General features: G+C 43.2%; 1 pseudogene; it reads left to right on the top strand.

Moving 5' to 3' along the window:
• The first annotated feature begins 602 nt into the window (after positions 1-602).
• LOC148776289 (transmembrane protein 243 pseudogene) lies at positions 603-1,318 on the top strand (annotated as a pseudogene).
• The last annotated feature ends 788 nt before the right edge of the window (positions 1,319-2,106 follow it).

Below are 2,106 nucleotides of genomic sequence, written 5' to 3'. Positions count from 1 at the left end.
TCTAAACCTCTAGTTTTCCTTATAGGTAGGCTTTACAATCTATAGTTTGTATTTTACACTAGTAATTGTCATTCAAAATTCTGGTAAATTATATTTCAGCGGTTCTAAGATGCACAGTTCCCCCCTCCATTTTCATTTGGCACAAATCAGGGTTGTCTTAAAACTGATGATGTCTTATTTCTAAAGAAATGTAGTACCTTTATTCCTAGCAGTAGTGACCCCTCAGGCTTCCCAGATGGCACAGTGGTAAAGAGTCTGCCTGCCAATGCAGCAGATGCAGGTTCAATCCCTGGACAGAGAAGATCCCCTGGAGGAGGAAATGGCAACCCACTCCAGCCTTCTTGCCTGGAAAATTCCATGGACAGAGGAGCCATGGGGTTGCAAAGAGTTGGACACAGGATGGGGTAGGGGAGGGAGGCTCGGGCGGAGCGGCCTCCTCCCGCGGGTCCGCGCACCCACCCCCGCCGCCGGGACTCCGGCCTCCCTGGGCTTCGGCGATGAGCGCTCTGTGACCGGCGGCGCCGCAACTCATAGACCCGGGACTCTGGGAGGCAATGCTGGCTCAGCTTGGAGTGGCTCGGGGACGGTGAAGAAACCCTAAAATGGAGGATTTTTCCACCAGGACCTACGGCACAAGTGGCCTGGACAACAGAGCTCTGTTTGGAGAGACATCTGCCAAGGATCGAATCATCAGTTTAGTTGTTGGCAGCTTAACATCTTTATTGACCCTAGTAACGCTGATCAGCGCTTTTGTTTTCCCTCCCGCCGCCGCCGCCACCGCCGCCTCCAAGTCGCCTCAGTCGTGTCCGACTCTGTGCGACCCCATAGACGGCAAACGACCAGGCTCCGCCGTCCCTGGGATTCTCCAGGCAAGAACACTGGAGTGGGTTGCCATTTCCTTCTCCAATGTGTGAAAGTGAAAAGTGAAAGTGAAGTCGCTCAGTCGTGTCCGACTAGTAGCGACCCCATGGACTGCAGCCCACCAGGCTCCTCCGTCCATGCGATTTTCTAGGCAAGAGTACTGGAGTGGCTTGCCATTGCCTTCTCCGTTGTTTTCCCTCAACTACCTCCAAAACCGTTGAATATATTTTTTGCTGTCTGCATCTCTTTGAGTAGTATCACTGCCTGCATACTTATCTACTGGTATCGACAAGGAGATTTAGAACCGAAATTTAGAAACCTTATTTACTATATCTTATTTTCTATCATCATGTTATGGATATGTGCGAATCTGTACTTCCATGATGTGGGAAAAGTGGGGCTGCCAAGTGATACACTCACCAGGTCTCTTCAAGGCAATACATTTGGACTCGAATAAGAGCTGGATAAGGTATGCTGAAGAGTCTCCTGCAAAAGTCTGATACATGATTTTCATGTTAATTGTAAATCTAAATTCCCTCTTGCAGGGGAGACATATCCTAAATCACATTGCTTTTTCTTTAAGGAGCCGATGTTGCACTTAAACATTACCCCTTAAAGCACAAATCATTTTCACTTTTGAAATTTTTTATATAAAGTGATTGCATGGTGCAAGGCTATGTAACAAACAATCTTGCATTTTAAGACAAATATTCTTTTATTTCTGTCAAACTGAATATACAATTATTGTTCCCTAGACAACCAACTTTTGCTTATAACTACAATTTCACGTTAATAAAACACAGCCGGTGAAAAGACAACTTTGATTGTGTAGCTCTAATTACAATAATAAATAAAATAATTTATACAAAAAAATAAAAAAAAAAGTTGGACACAACTGAGCACACTAGCACGAGCAATAATCCCGAAGCAACTACAGACTCAAAAACTCTTATCTAAAGCTTGCCAAATACACAGAAAAATATATTTATTTAGCACATAAAGCATGTGCTTTTAAGAAATAAAGAAAAAATTCAAACAAATTTTTGTATTTGAATCTTCCAGGGACATACAGGAAACACATCTTATTTCCTAGGTGATTCTATGAAACAGATCACAAAGTTCAATGTACATCTTTATCTTTTTCCTTCATACCTGAAGCTATGACTGTGAATTGTTAATTTTCAGAAATTAAAGGATTACTGGAACTTTTTTTCCAAATTACATACACAGACAGTGTCTCTTTGG

The sequence above is a fragment of the Moschus berezovskii genome, chromosome 10 (assembly GCF_049115385.1).
Source record: "Moschus berezovskii isolate FMDL1 chromosome 10, NW_MosBer_1.0, whole genome shotgun sequence".
Taxonomy (NCBI): Eukaryota; Metazoa; Chordata; class Mammalia; order Artiodactyla; family Moschidae; genus Moschus; species Moschus berezovskii.
Note: the sequence above shows the minus strand (reverse complement) of the source record. Positions and strands in the feature narration are given on the sequence as shown.